General features: G+C 41.1%; 9 non-coding genes across 9 annotated transcripts; all 9 read right to left on the bottom strand.

Annotated features, from left to right (window-relative positions):
• Positions 1–289: 289 nt before the first annotated feature.
• Positions 290–453, bottom strand: LOC149772290 (U1 spliceosomal RNA). The gene has a single exon (XR_016417828.1). It is a non-coding gene; the product is annotated as a U1 spliceosomal RNA (small nuclear RNA).
• Positions 454–1,936: 1,483 nt separating this feature from the next.
• On the bottom strand, positions 1,937–2,100 carry LOC149772289 (U1 spliceosomal RNA). Its single transcript, XR_016417902.1, has one exon. It is a non-coding gene; the product is annotated as a U1 spliceosomal RNA (small nuclear RNA).
• Positions 2,101–3,574: 1,474 nt separating this feature from the next.
• LOC149772288 (U1 spliceosomal RNA) lies at positions 3,575–3,738 on the bottom strand. The gene has a single exon (XR_016417901.1). It is a non-coding gene; the product is annotated as a U1 spliceosomal RNA (small nuclear RNA).
• A 1,469-nt stretch (positions 3,739–5,207) lies between these two features.
• LOC149772287 (U1 spliceosomal RNA) lies at positions 5,208–5,371 on the bottom strand. The gene has a single exon (XR_016417827.1). It is a non-coding gene; the product is annotated as a U1 spliceosomal RNA (small nuclear RNA).
• Positions 5,372–6,836: 1,465 nt separating this feature from the next.
• LOC149772286 (U1 spliceosomal RNA) lies at positions 6,837–7,000 on the bottom strand. The gene has a single exon (XR_016417826.1). It is a non-coding gene; the product is annotated as a U1 spliceosomal RNA (small nuclear RNA).
• A 1,469-nt stretch (positions 7,001–8,469) lies between these two features.
• Positions 8,470–8,633, bottom strand: LOC149772285 (U1 spliceosomal RNA). The gene has a single exon (XR_016417900.1). It is a non-coding gene; the product is annotated as a U1 spliceosomal RNA (small nuclear RNA).
• Positions 8,634–10,093: 1,460 nt separating this feature from the next.
• On the bottom strand, positions 10,094–10,257 carry LOC149772284 (U1 spliceosomal RNA). Its single transcript, XR_016417899.1, has one exon. It is a non-coding gene; the product is annotated as a U1 spliceosomal RNA (small nuclear RNA).
• A 1,477-nt stretch (positions 10,258–11,734) lies between these two features.
• On the bottom strand, positions 11,735–11,898 carry LOC149772283 (U1 spliceosomal RNA). Its single transcript, XR_016417824.1, has one exon. It is a non-coding gene; the product is annotated as a U1 spliceosomal RNA (small nuclear RNA).
• Positions 11,899–13,366: 1,468 nt separating this feature from the next.
• LOC149772282 (U1 spliceosomal RNA) lies at positions 13,367–13,530 on the bottom strand. The gene has a single exon (XR_016417823.1). It is a non-coding gene; the product is annotated as a U1 spliceosomal RNA (small nuclear RNA).
• Positions 13,531–14,494: the final 964 nt, after the last annotated feature.

Genomic DNA, 14,494 nt, shown 5'->3' with positions numbered 1-14,494 from the left:
GAAGAACCCGGGAGAAGAAAAATGAACGGAAAGAACTCCCGACCCATGATAACATACTGGCAAGCTTTCTCTGATAACCACATGGGCCAAATCCGAAACTCAAACACACGCAGACAGGTGAGATGGCCGCGATCCGTAATGGTGGGCTATTTAGACCACCCGGGGTACCCACCCCTTGAAAGAGCAGTGTAAGAAATAATAACATTATCGATTGGCACGTGCTAATCAGAGACATCCAGACTAATTTTGTCCTAAGCTTGAGATTATTGGTTATTTTTAAATGAATTATCAGGGGTTAGCGCGAACGCAGACCCCCACACTAATAAATAACGACCCCGAGTCACCCACATTTGGGGTGATCGCAGGTTTCAGCCCAACCGAAGTGCAATGGAAAGGCCTCATCCTGGGGAAACCGCCTAGCTGATCACGGTACTCCCTGGTCCAGGTAAGTATGATTTCTTGACGTTTACTGACGTTTATCAACTGACATTTGTGTCTGGAGTAGGAAGTGTGCCTCTAAGTAATGAAAATAAATTAAAACGATTCAGGGCCATGGTACTGCTGATGTCTTAGTATTCCGAATAACTTTATAGCTTATGTTTCAACATTACAAAAGTAACTGAAATGTCTTCAAATAGTCCTTTATTTGCAATTTCAGTTTCTTTTACGGTGGATATATGCTATATAGGTTTGCTCGGACGGCAGGGGATAGTTTCGTATATTGGCCCCTGGCAAATTTCTTAACTTGAGGCAACGGTGCGTATTTTTCAGCTATTATGGTTTTTTAATTAAATATATGGATACATTTTTCAATTCCGCGTTTCGGGCTTGTCTTGTTCTTGAAACTGATATCAGCCATTGACCTCCCATAGTTACTTCACAGCAAGTTGACAGTGAAATAGCAATAGTCGTCTAGCAAGAACTATGGTCAATCACATCCAGCTGTTTAGTACACAATGCTTTCCCGAACTGTTACGTAGGGAAAGGGATTGTGTTTGCACTGGCAAGATCGCTTGGTGTCATAAATGAAAAATGCAGGTATAAATTTGAGGTTGCAGTGCATCAACCTCTTTTGCTATGAACCACTGCAAATCGACTTGTCAGGTCAAAGGAATACTACTATTTGTTTCCTCTGTTTTATTAAATTTGAAATCTTTGTGCCACTGATTGGCCAGCTACGCTTCGCCGTACTCCGAGTCTAGAAGCTTTGGATTGTTGAAAGTGCTGCTGATACAGAAGTAACTGGTGATGCAGATGATCTCTACAATGAGACTTATGATGAAGCTGTCACTGCTTTTGATAAGGACAACAAGCTTGCTGTATTAACGAAGTTGTTCCTGTTATTTGAAGATATTGTTTCTCTCTCTCTCTCTCTCTCTCTCTCTCTCTCTCTCTCTCTCTCTCTCTCTCTACTGCAGAGAAGTTCTGTGAAAATAAAACTTGATTTTCGTCGAATCCAGTAAGCATGTTTCCATTTATTTCTCTTTCTTTCTTTCTTTCTCTCACAAATATGCTGGATCGCTGTTACTCAAAGATATTTCACACGTTCGTTGTGAGATGGCTCTTTGAAAGTTGTTTGTTGTAGGGTTTAATGCCATTTTTCAGCACAAGATAGGCTATGCATGGCAGGCAATATAAATGGTGGAGGAAGAACCCGGGAGAAGAAAAATGAACGGAAAGAACTCCCGACCCATGATAACATACTGGCAAGCTTTCTCTGATAACCACATGGGCCAAATCCGAAACTCAAACACACGCAGACAGGTGAGATGGCCGCGATCCGTAATGGTGGGCTATTTAGACCACCCGGGGTACCCACCCCTTGAAAGAGCAGTGTAAGAAATAATAACATTATCGATTGGCACGTGCTAATCAGAGACATCCAGACTAATTTTGTCCTAAGCTTGAGATTATTGGTTATTTTTAAATGAATTATCAGGGGTTAGCGCGAACGCAGACCCCCACACTAATAAATAGCGACCCCGAGTCACCCACATTTGGGGTGATCGCAGGTTTCAGCCCAACCGAAGTGCAATGGAAAGGCCTCATCCTGGGGAAACCGCCTAGCTGATCACGGTACTCCCTGGTCCAGGTAAGTATGATTTCTTGACGTTTACTGACGTTTATCAACTGACATTTGTGTCTGGAGTAGGAAGTGTGCCTCTAAGTAATGAAAATAAATTAAAACGATTCAGGGCCATGGTACTGCTGATGTCTTAGTATTCCGAATAACTTTATAGCTTATGTTTCAACATTACAAAAGTAACTGAAATGTCTTCAAATAGTCCTTTATTTGCAATTTCAGTTTCTTTTACGGTGGATATATGCTATATAGGTTTGCTCGGACGGCAGGGGATAGTTTCGTATATTGGCCCCTGGCAAATTTCTTAACTTGAGGCAACGGTGCGTATTTTTCAGCTATTATGGTTTTTTAATTAAATATATGGATACATTTTTCAATTCCGCGTTTCGGGCTTGTCTTGTTCTTGAAACTGATATCAGCCATTGACCTCCCATAGTTACTTCACAGCAAGTTGACAGTGAAATAGCAATAGTCGTCTAGCAAGAACTATGGTCAATCACATCCAGCTGTTTAGTACACAATGCTTTCCCGAACTGTTACGTAAGGAAAGGGATTGTGTTTGCACTGGCAAGATCGCTTGGTGTCATAAATGAAAAATGCAGGTATAAATTTGAGGTTGCAGTGCATCAACCTCTTTTGCTATGAACCACTGCAAATCGACTTGTCAGGTCAAAGGAATACTACTTTTTGTTTCCTCTGTTTTATTAAATTTGAAATCTTTGTGCCACTGATTGGCCAGCTACGCTTCGCCGTACTTCGAGTCTAGAAGCTTTGGATTGTTGAAAGTGCTGCTGATACAGAAGTAACTGGTGATGCAGATGATCTCTACAATGAGACTTATGATGAAGCTGTCACTGCTTTTGATAAGGACAACAAGCTTGCTGTATTAACGAAGTTGTTCCTGTTATTTGAAGATATTGTTTCTCTCTCTCTCTCTCTCTCTCTCTCTCTCTCTCTCTCTCTCTCTACTGCAGAGAAGTTCTGTGAAAATAAAACTTGATTTTCGTCGAATCCAGTAAGCATGTTTCCATTTATTTCTCTTTCTTTCTTTCTTTCTCTCACAAATATGCTGGATCGCTGTTACTCAAAGATATTTCACACGTTCGTTGTGAGATGGCTCTTTGAAAGTTGTTTGTTGTAGGGTTTAATGCCATTTTTCAGCACAAGATAGGCTATGCATGGCAGGCAATATAAATGGTGGAGGAAGAACCCGGGAGAAGAAAAATGAACGGAAAGACTCCCGACCCATGATAACATACTGGCAAGCTTTCTCTGATAACCACATGGGCCAAATCCGAAACTCAAACACACGCAGACAGGTGAGATGGCCGCGATCCGTAATGGTGGGCTATTTAGACCACCCGGGGTACCCACCCCTTGAAAGAGCAGTGTAAGAAATAATAACATTATCGATTGGCACGTGCTAATCAGAGACATCCAGACTAATTTTGTCCTAAGCTTGAGATTATTGGTTATTTTTAATTGAATTATCAGGGGTTAGCGCGAACGCAGACCCCCACACTAATAAATAGCGACCCCGAGTCACCCACATTTGGGGTGATCGCAGGTTTCAGCCCAACCGAAGTGCAATGGAAAGGCCTCATCCTGGGGAAACCGCCTAGCTGATCACGGTACTCCCTGGTCCAGGTAAGTATGATTTCTTGACGTTTACTGACGTTTATCAACTGACATTTGTGTCTGGAGTAGGAAGTGTGCCTCTAAGTAATGAAAATAAATTAAAACGATTCAGGGCCATGGTACTGCTGATGTCTTAGTATTCCGAATAACTTTATAGCTTATGTTTCAACATTACAAAAGTAACTGAAATGTCTTCAAATAGTCCTTTATTTGCAATTTCAGTTTCTTTTACGGTGGATATATGCTATATAGGTTTGCTCGGACGGCAGGGGATAGTTTCGTATATTGGCCCCTGGCAAATTTCTTAACTTGAGGCAACGGTGCGTATTTTTCAGCTATTATGGTTTTTTAATTAAATATATGGATACATTTTTCAATTCCGCGTTTCGGGCTTGTCTTGTTCTTGAAACTGATATCAGCCATTGACCTCCCATAGTTACTTCACAGCAAGTTGACAGTGAAATAGCAATAGTCGTCTAGCAAGAACTATGGTCAATCACATCCAGCTGTTTAGTACACAATGCTTTCCCGAACTGTTACGTAAGGAAAGGGATTGTGTTTGCACTGGCAAGATCGCTTGGTGTCATAAATGAAAAATGCAGGTATAAATTTGAGCTTGCAGTGCATCAACCTCTTTTGCTATGAACCACTGCAAATCGACTTGTCAGGTCAAAGGAATACTACTTTTTGTTTCCTCTGTTTTATTAAATTTGAAATCTTTGTGCCACTGATTGGCCAGCTACGCTTCGCCGTACTCCGAGTCTAGAAGCTTTGGATTGTTGAAAGTGCTGCTGATACAGAAGTAACTGGTGATGCAGATGATCTCTACAATGAGACTTATGATGAAGCTGTCACTGCTTTTGATAAGGACAACAAGCTTGCTGTATTAACGAAGTTGTTCCTGTTATTTGAAGATATTGTTTCTCTCTCTCTCTCTCTCTCTCTCTCTCTCTCTCTCTCTACTGCAGAGAAGTTCTGTGAAAATAAAACTTGATTTTCGTCGAATCCAGTAAGCATGTTTCCATTTATTTCTCTTTCTTTCTTTCTTTCTCTCACAAATATGCTGGATCGCTGTTACTCAAAGATATTTCACACGTTCGTTGTGAGATGGCTCTTTGAAAGTTGTTTGTTGTAGGGTTTAATGCCATTTTTCAGCACAAGATAGGCTATGCATGGCAGGCAATATAAATGGTGGAGGAAGAACACGGGAGAAGAAAAATGAACGGAAAGAACTCCCGACCCATGATAACATACTGGCAAGCTTTCTCTGATAACCACATGGGCCAAATCCGAAACTCAAACACACGCAGACAGGTGAGATGGCCGCGATCCGTAATGGTGGGCTATTTAGACCACCCGGGGTACCCACCCCTTGAAAGAGCAGTGTAAGAAATAATAACATTATCGATTGGCACGTGCTAATCAGAGACATCCAGACTAATTTTGTCATAAGCTTGAGATTATTGGTTATTTTTAATTGAATTATCAGGGGTTAGCGCGAACGCAGACCCCCACACTAATAAATAACGACCCCGAGTCACCCACATTTGGGGTGATCGCAGGTTTCAGCCCAACCGAAGTGCAATGGAAAGGCCTCATCCTGGGGAAACCGCCTAGCTGATCACGGTACTCCCTGGTCCAGGTAAGTATGATTTCTTGACGTTTACTGACGTTTATCAACTGACATTTGTGTCTGGAGTAGGAAGTGTGCCTCTAAGTAATGAAAATAAATTAAAACGATTCAGGGCCATGGTACTGCTGATGTCTTAGTATTCCGAATAACTTTATAGTTTATGTTTCAACATTACAAAAGTAACTGAAATGTCTTCAAATAGTCCTTTATTTGCAATTTCAGTTTCTTTTACGGTGGATATATGCTATATAGGTTTGCTCGGACGGCAGGGGATAGTTTCGTATATTGGCCCCTGGCAAATTTCTTAACTTGAGGCAACGGTGCGTATTTTTCAGCTATTATGGTTTTTTAATTAAATATATGGATACATTTTTCAATTCCGCGTTTCGGGCTTGTCTTGTTCTTGAAACTGATATCAGCCATTGACCTCCCATAGTTACTTCACAGCAAGTTGACAGTGAAATAGCAATAGTCGTCTAGCAAGAACTATGGTCAATCACATCCAGCTGTTTAGTACACAATGCTTTCCCGAACTGTTACGTAGGGAAAGGGATTGTGTTTGCACTGGCAAGATCGCTTGGTGTCATAAATGAAAAATGCAGGTATAAATTTGAGGTTGCAGTGCATCAACCTCTTTTGCTATGAACCACTGCAAATCGACTTGTCAGGTCAAAGGAATACTACTATTTGTTTCCTCTGTTTTATTAAATTTGAAATCTTTGTGCCACTGATTGGCCAGCTACGCTTCGCCGTACTCCGAGTCTAGAAGCTTTGGATTGTTGAAAGTGCTGCTGATACAGAAGTAACTGGTGATGCAGATGATCTCTACAATGAGACTTATGATGAAGCTGTCACTGCTTTTGATAAGGACAACAAGCTTGCTGTATTAACGAAGTTGTTCCTGTTATTTGAAGATATTGTTTCTCTCTCTCTCTCTCTCTCTCTCTCTCTCTCTCTACTGCAGAGAAGTTCTGTGAAAATAAAACTTGATTTTCGTCGAATCCAGTAAGCATGTTTCCATTTATTTCTCTTTCTTTCTTTCTTTCTCTCACAAATATGCTGGATCGCTGTTACTCAAAGATATTTCACACGTTCGTTGTGAGATGGCTCTTTGAAATTTGTTTGTTGTAGGGTTTAATGCCATTTTTCAGCACAAGATAGGCTATGCATGGCAGGCAATATAAATGGTGGAGGAAGAACCCGGGAGAAGAAAAATGAACGGAAAGAACTCCCGACCCATGATAACATACTGGCAAGCTTTCTCTGATAACCACATGGGCCAAATCCGAAACTCAAACACACGCAGACAGGTGAGATGGCCGCGATCCGTAATGGTGGGCTATTTAGACCACCCGGGGTACCCACCCCTTGAAAGAGCAGTGTAAGAAATAATAACATTATCGATTGGCACGTGCTAATCAGAGACATCCAGACTAATTTTGTCCTAAGCTTGAGATTATTGGTTATTTTTAATTGAATTATCAGGGGTTAGCGCGAACGCAGACCCCCACACTAATAAATAACGACCCCGAGTCACCCACATTTGGGGTGATCGCAGGTTTCAGCCCAACCGAAGTGCAATGGAAAGGCCTCATCCTGGGGAAACCGCCTAGCTGATCACGGTACTCCCTGGTCCAGGTAAGTATGATTTCTTGACGTTTACTGACGTTTATCAACTGACATTTGTGTCTGGAGTAGGAAGTGTGCCTCTAAGTAATGAAAATAAATTAAAACGATTCAGGGCCATGGTACTGCTGATGTCTTAGTATTCCGAATAACTTTATAGCTTATGTTTCAACATTACAAAAGTAACTGAAATGTCTTCAAATAGTCCTTTATTTGCAATTTCAGTTTCTTTTACGGTGGATATATGCTATATAGGTTTGCTCGGACGGCAGGGGATAGTTTCGTATATTGGCCCCTGGCAAATTTCTTAACTTGAGGCAACGGTGCGTATTTTTCAGCTATTATGGTTTTTTAATTAAATATATGGATACATTTTTCAATTCCGCGTTTCGGGCTTGTCTTGTTCTTGAAACTGATATCAGCCATTGACCTCCCATAGTTACTTCACAGCAAGTTGACAGTGAAATAGCAATAGTCGTCTAGCAAGAACTATGGTCAATCACATCCAGCTGTTTAGTACACAATGCTTTCCCGAACTGTTACGTAGGGAAAGGGATTGTGTTTGCACTGGCAAGATCGCTTGGTGTCATAAATGAAAAATGCAGGTATAAATTTGAGGTTGCAGTGCATCAACCTCTTTTGCTATGAACCACTGCAAATCGACTTGTCAGGTCAAAGGAATACTACTATTTGTTTCCTCTGTTTTATTAAATTTGAAATCTTTGTGCCACTGATTGGCCAGCTACGCTTCGCCGTACTCCGAGTCTAGAAGCTTTGGATTGTTGAAAGTGCTGCTGATACAGAAGTAACTGGTGATGCAGATGATCTCTACAATGAGACTTATGATGAAGCTGTCACTGCTTTTGATAAGGACAACAAGCTTGCTGTATTAACGAAGTTGTTCCTGTTATTTGAAGATATTGTTTCTCTCTCTCTCTCTCTCTCTCTCTCTCTCTCTCTCTCTACTGCAGAGAAGTTCTGTGAAAATAAAACTTGATTTTCGTCGAATCCAGTAAGCATGTTTCCATTTATTTCTCTTTCTTTCTTTCTTTCTCTCACAAATATGCTGGATCGCTGTTACTCAAAGATATTTCACACGTTCGTTGTGAGATGGCTCTTTGAAAGTTGTTTGTTGTAGGGTTTAATGCCATTTTTCAGCACAAGATAGGCTATGCATGGCAGGCAATATAAATGGTGGAGGAAGAACCCGGGAGAAGAAAAATGAACGGAAAGAACTCCCGACCCATGATAACATACTGGCAAGCTTTCTCTGATAACCACATGGGCCAAATCCGAAACTCAAACACACGCAGACAGGTGAGATGGCCGCGATCCGTAATGGTGGGCTATTTAGACCACCCGGGGTACCCACCCCTTGAAAGAGCAGTGTAAGAAATAATAACATTATCGATTGGCACGTGCTAATCAGAGACATCCAGACTAATTTTGTCCTAAGCTTGAGATTATTGGTTATTTTTAAATGAATTATCAGGGGTTAGCGCGAACGCAGACCCCCACACTAATAAATAGCGACCCCGAGTCACCCACATTTGGGGTGATCGCAGGTTTCAGCCCAACCGAAGTGCAATGGAAAGGCCTCATCCTGGGGAAACCGCCTAGCTGATCACGGTACTCCCTGGTCCAGGTAAGTATGATTTCTTGACGTTTACTGACGTTTATCAACTGACATTTGTGTCTGGAGTAGGAAGTGTGCCTCTAAGTAATGAAAATAAATTAAAACGATTCAGGGCCATGGTACTGCTGATGTCTTAGTATTCCGAATAACTTTATAGCTTATGTTTCAACATTACAAAAGTAACTGAAATGTCTTCAAATAGTCCTTTATTTGCAATTTCAGTTTCTTTTACGGTGGATATATGCTATATAGGTTTGCTCGGACGGCAGGGGATAGTTTCGTATATTGGCCCCTGGCAAATTTCTTAACTTGAGGCAACGGTGCGTATTTTTCAGCTATTATGGTTTTTTAATTAAATATATGGATACATTTTTCAATTCCGCGTTTCGGGCTTGTCTTGTTCTTGAAACTGATATCAGCCATTGACCTCCCATAGTTACTTCACAGCAAGTTGACAGTGAAATAGCAATAGTCGTCTAGCAAGAACTATGGTCAATCACATCCAGCTGTTTAGTACACAATGCTTTCCCGAACTGTTACGTAAGGAAAGGGATTGTGTTTGCACTGGCAAGATCGCTTGGTGTCATAAATGAAAAATGCAGGTATAAATTTGAGGTTGCAGTGCATCAACCTCTTTTGCTATGAACCACTGCAAATCGACTTGTCAGGTCAAAGGAATACTACTTTTTGTTTCCTCTGTTTTATTAAATTTGAAATCTTTGTGCCACTGATTGGCCAGCTACGCTTCGCCGTACTCCGAGTCTAGAAGCTTTGGATTGTTGAAAGTGCTGCTGATACAGAAGTAACTGGTGATGCAGATGATCTCTACAATGAGACTTATGATGAAGCTGTCACTGCTTTTGATAAGGACAACAAGCTTGCTGTATTAACGAAGTTGTTCCTGTTATTTGAAGATATTGTTTCTCTCTCTCTCTCTCTCTCTCTCTCTCTCTACTGCAGAGAAGTTCTGTGAAAATAAAACTTGATTTTCGTCGAATCCAGTAAGCATGTTTCCATTTATTTCTCTTTCTTTCTTTCTTTCTCTCACAAATATGCTGGATCGCTGTTACTCAAAGATATTTCACACGTTCGTTGTGAGATGGCTCTTTGAAAGTTGTTTGTTGTAGGGTTTAATGCCATTTTTCAGCACAAGATAGGCTATGCATGGCAGGCAATATAAATGGTGGAGGAAGAACCCGGGAGAAGAAAAATGAACGGAAAGACTCCCGACCCATGATAACATACTGGCAAGCTTTCTCTGATAACCACATGGGCCAAATCCGAAACTCAAACACACGCAGACAGGTGAGATGGCCGCGATCCGTAATGGTGGGCTATTTAGACCACCCGGGGTACCCACCCCTTGAAAGAGCAGTGTAAGAAATAATAACATTATCGATTGGCACGTGCTAATCAGAGACATCCAGACTAATTTTGTCCTAAGCTTGAGATTATTGGTTATTTTTAATTGAATTATCAGGGGTTAGCGCGAACGCAGACCCCCACACTAATAAATAGCGACCCCGAGTCACCCACATTTGGGGTGATCGCAGGTTTCAGCCCAACCGAAGTGCAATGGAAAGGCCTCATCCTGGGGAAACCGCCTAGCTGATCACGGTACTCCCTGGTCCAGGTAAGTATGATTTCTTGACGTTTACTGACGTTTATCAACTGACATTTGTGTCTGGAGTAGGAAGTGTGCCTCTAAGTAATGAAAATAAATTAAAACGATTCAGGGCCATGGTACTGCTGATGTCTTAGTATTCCGAATAACTTTATAGCTTATGTTTCAACATTACAAAAGTAACTGAAATGTCTTCAAATAGTCCTTTATTTGCAATTTCAGTTTCTTTTACGGTGGATATATGCTATATAGGTTTGCTCGGACGGCAGGGGATAGTTTCGTATATTGGCCCCTGGCAAATTTCTTAACTTGAGGCAACGGTGCATATTTTTCAGCTATTATGGTTTTTTAATTAAATATATGGATACATTTTTCAATTCCGCGTTTCGGGCTTGTCTTGTTCTTGAAACTGATATCAGCCATTGACCTCCCATAGTTACTTCACAGCAAGTTGACAGTGAAATAGCAATAGTCGTCTAGCAAGAACTATGGTCAATCACATCCAGCTGTTTAGTACACAATGCTTTCCCGAACTGTTACGTAAGGAAAGGGATTGTGTTTGCACTGGCAAGATCGCTTGGTGTCATAAATGAAAAATGCAGGTATAAATTTGAGCTTGCAGTGCATCAACCTCTTTTGCTATGAACCACTGCAAATCGACTTGTCAGGTCAAAGGAATACTACTTTTTGTTTCCTCTGTTTTATTAAATTTGAAATCTTTGTGCCACTGATTGGCCAGCTACGCTTCGCCGTACTCCGAGTCTAGAAGCTTTGGATTGTTGAAAGTGCTGCTGATACAGAAGTAACTGGTGATGCAGATGATCTCTACAATGAGACTTATGATGAAGCTTCACTGCTTTTGATAAGGACAACAAGCTTGCTGTATTAACGAAGTTGTTCCTGTTATTTGAAGATATTGTTTCTCTCTCTCTCTCTCTCTCTCTCTCTCTCTCTCTCTCTCTCTCTCTCTACTGCAGAGAAGTTCTGTGAAAATAAAACTTGATTTTCGTCGAATCCAGTAAGCATGTTTCCATTTATTTCTCTTTCTTTCTTTCTTTCTCTCACAAATATGCTGGATCGCTGTTACTCAAAGATATTTCACACGTTCGTTGTGAGATGGCTCTTTGAAAGTTGTTTGTTGTAGGGTTTAATGCCATTTTTCAGCACAAGATAGGCTATGCATGGCAGGCAATATAAATGGTGGAGGAAGAACCCGGGAGAAGAAAAATGAACGGAAAGACTCCCGACCCATGATAACATACTGGCAAGCTTTCTCTGATAACCACATGGGCCAAATCCGAAACTCAAACACACGCAGACAGGTGAGATGGCCGCGATCCGTAATGGTGGGCTATTTAGACCACCCGGGGTACCCACCCCTTGAAAGAGCAGTGTAAGAAATAATAACATTATCGATTGGCACGTGCTAATCAGAGACATCCAGACTAATTTTGTCATAAGCTTGAGATTATTGGTTATTTTTAATTGAATTATCAGGGGTTAGCGCGAACGCAGACCCCCACACTAATAAATAACGACCCCGAGTCACCCACATTTGGGGTGATCGCAGGTTTCAGCCCAACCGAAGTGCAATGGAAAGGCCTCATCCTGGGGAAACCGCCTAGCTGATCACGGTACTCCCTGGTCCAGGTAAGTATGATTTCTTGACGTTTACTGACGTTTATCAACTGACATTTGTGTCTGGAGTAGGAAGTGTGCCTCTAAGTAATGAAAATAAATTAAAACGATTCAGGGCCATGGTACTGCTGATGTCTTAGTATTCCGAATAACTTTATAGTTTATGTTTCAACATTACAAAAGTAACTGAAATGTCTTCAAATAGTCCTTTATTTGCAATTTCAGTTTCTTTTACGGTGGATATATGCTATATAGGTTTGCTCGGACGGCAGGGGATAGTTTCGTATATTGGCCCCTGGCAAATTTCTTAACTTGAGGCAACGGTGCGTATTTTTCAGCTATTATGGTTTTTTAATTAAATATATGGATACATTTTTCAATTCCGCGTTTCGGGCTTGTCTTGTTCTTGAAACTGATATCAGCCATTGACCTCCCATAGTTACTTCACAGCAAGTTGACAGTGAAATAGCAATAGTCGTCTAGCAAGAACTATGGTCAATCACATCCAGCTGTTTAGTACACAATGCTTTCCCGAACTGTTACGTAGGGAAAGGGATTGTGTTTGCACTGGCAAGATCGCTTGGTGTCATAAATGAAAAATGCAGGTATAAATTTGAGGTTGCAGTGCATCAACCTCTTTTGCTATGAACCACTGCAAATCGACTTGTCAGGTCAAAGGAATACTACTTTTTGTTTCCTCTGTTTTATTAAATTTGAAATCTTTGTGCCACTGATTGGCCAGCTACGCTTCGCCGTACTCCGAGTCTAGAAGCTTTGGATTGTTGAAAGTGCTGCTGATACAGAAGTAACTGGTGATGCAGATGATCTCTACAATGAGACTTATGATGAAGCTTCACTGCTTTTGATAAGGACAACAAGCTTGCTGTATTAACGAAGTTGTTCCTGTTATTTGAAGATATTGTTTCTCTCTCTCTCTCTCTCTCTCTCTCTCTCTCTCTCTCTACTGCAGAGAAGTTCTGTGAAAATAAAACTTGATTTTCGTCGAATCCAGTAAGCATGTTTCCATTTATTTCTCTTTCTTTCTTTCTTTCTCTCACAAATATGCTGGATCGCTGTTACTCAAAGATATTTCACACGTTCGTTGTGAGATGGCTCTTTGAAAGTTGTTTGTTGTAGGGTTTAATGCCATTTTTCAGCACAAGATAGGCTATGCATGGCAGGCAATATAAATGGTGGAGGAAGAACCCGGGAGAAGAAAAATGAACGGAAAGAACTCCCGACCCATGATAACATACTGGCAAGCTTTCTCTGATAACCACATGGGCCAAATCCGAAACTCAAACACACGCAGACAGGTGAGATGGCCGCGATCCGTAATGGTGGGCTATTTAGACCACCCGGGGTACCCACCCCTTGAAAGAGCAGTGTAAGAAATAATAACATTATCGATTGGCACGTGCTAATCAGAGACATCCAGACTAATTTTGTCCTAAGCTTGAGATTATTGGTTATTTTTAATTGAATTATCAGGGGTTAGCGCGAACGCAGACCCCCACACTAATAAATAACGACCCCGAGTCACCCACATTTGGGGTGATCGCAGGTTTCAGCCCAACCGAAGTGCAATGGAAAGGCCTCATCCTGGGGAAACCGCCTAGCTGATCACGGTACTCCCTGGTCCAGGTAAGTATGATTTCTTGACGTTTACTGACGTTTATCAACTGACATTTGTGTCTGGAGTAGGAAGTGTGCCTCTAAGTAATGAAAATAAATTAAAACGATTCAGGGCCATGGTACTGCTGATGTCTTAGTATTCCGAATAACTTTATAGCTTATGTTTCAACATTACAAAAGTAACTGAAATGTCTTCAAATAGTCCTTTATTTGCAATTTCAGTTTCTTTTACGGTGGATATATGCTATATAGGTTTGCTCGGACGGCAGGGGATAGTTTCGTATATTGGCCCCTGGCAAATTTCTTAACTTGAGGCAACGGTGCGTATTTTTCAGCTATTATGGTTTTTTAATTAAATATATGGATACATTTTTCAATTCCGCGTTTCGGGCTTGTCTTGTTCTTGAAACTGATATCAGCCATTGACCTCCCATAGTTACTTCACAGCAAGTTGACAGTGAAATAGCAATAGTCGTCTAGCAAGAACTATGGTCAATCACATCCAGCTGTTTAGTACACAATGCTTTCCCGAACTGTTACGTAAGGAAAGGGATTGTGTTTGCACTGGCAAGATCGCTTGGTGTCATAAATGAAAAATGCAGGTATAAATTTGAGGTTGCAGTGCATCAACCTCTTTTGCTATGAACCACTGCAAATCGACTTGTCAGGTCAAAGGAATACTACTTTTTGTTTCCTCTGTTTTATTAAATTTGAAATCTTTGTGCCACTGATTGGCCAGCTACGCTTCGCCGTACTAAGAGTCTAGAAGCTTTGGATTGTTGAAAGTGCTGCTGATACAGAAGTAACTGGTGATGCAGATGATCTCTACAATGAGACTTATGATGAAGCTTCACTGCTTTTGATAAGGACAACAAGCTTGCTGTATTAACGAAGTTGTTCCTGTTATTTGAAGATATTGTTTCTCTCTCTCTCTCTCTCTCTCTCTCTCTCTCTCTCTCTCTCTCTCTACTGCAGAGAAGT

This window comes from Sinohyriopsis cumingii, unplaced genomic scaffold (assembly GCF_028554795.1).
Source record: "Sinohyriopsis cumingii isolate HCF-2022 unplaced genomic scaffold, ASM2855479v2 utg001517l, whole genome shotgun sequence".
Taxonomy (NCBI): Eukaryota; Metazoa; Mollusca; class Bivalvia; order Unionida; family Unionidae; genus Sinohyriopsis; species Sinohyriopsis cumingii.
Note: the sequence above shows the minus strand (reverse complement) of the source record. Positions and strands in the feature narration are given on the sequence as shown.